Genomic DNA, 997 nt, shown 5'->3' on the forward strand with positions numbered 1-997 from the left:
TAACCATTATGAGGGCAGGAGTTTGTTCTCTGCTCTATCCATTGCCTAGAACAGTGCCTGGCTGATAGTGGCTACTTAAAAAATATTTATGGAATGCCTGGGTGATTAAATGAATCACTACATTAAATGAATGTTAATTTTATTATTTTAAAATATTTTGCTATCAGTTTTTAAAATTAGATGCAAATGTAGTCTGTCTTCATGACTTTTGCTCTCTAATCCATCTAAACACTCATTATAAAGTAATAACATAATAATAAAAATAGTTGTCCCTTATAAATTACTTACTATATGCCAAGCCCATCACAGAACTTTAACATATGAACTCATTTTATCCTCAGAACAACTCTATGAAGTTGAAATCATTATCTCTACTTTGCAGATGAGAAAACTGAAGTGCAGATAGGTTTATACAAGGTCATGATAGAAAATGAGGTGCAGAATTCATCTTTCAATGAAACTAATAATACCTCTTTATTATGGACATAGTGATTTCTCTCTTTTTCTTACTGTGACCCTAAACTGGATACCAGTGAAGGTTTATGACTCTAAGGCGGCCCGGGCCCAGCTCACCTCCATTACTTTGGAGCTCAGGAAAGTAACAGATGAGTCTCAGATTCAGCTAACACAGACTTCAGGATGTCCTCTTCCATTAGAAATACTCAAGAGCCACAGCTAAGGCTGAGGGTAGACTTCTTGAGAGACAGTATGCTTCCCACCACCACACCCACCCCCTTCTTTTTTTGAAAGAAAATGTTATGGAGTGAATCTTTTTCTGAAAATTATTCAAACCTTTCTTTAGACTCTCAGCAACCCTGATTTAGTTATGCCCAGAAGTGAAGAAACAAGGACCCGTCAAATCAAATCCAAATTGGATTAAGTGGTTAAAGGTATTCATAATCTACACACATGCTCCCTCCATGATTTAATCTTCCATAGTCCCTGTCATGAATACTCCATTCCAGGCTGGTCTGTCTTCTTCCTGACTTGCATTCCT

At 36.8% G+C, this 997-nt stretch overlaps 1 protein-coding gene across 1 annotated transcript in view; it reads left to right on the forward strand.

The window, feature by feature from the left end:
* LOC103084342 (EF-hand calcium-binding domain-containing protein 1-like) overlaps positions 1 to 997 on the forward strand; it is a 15,507-nt gene that overhangs the window by 13,357 nt on the left and 1,153 nt on the right.

Source organism: Lipotes vexillifer, unplaced genomic scaffold (assembly GCF_000442215.2).
Source record: "Lipotes vexillifer unplaced genomic scaffold, Lipotes_vexillifer_v1.1 scaffold663, whole genome shotgun sequence".
NCBI lineage: Eukaryota > Metazoa > Chordata > Mammalia > Artiodactyla > Lipotidae > Lipotes > Lipotes vexillifer.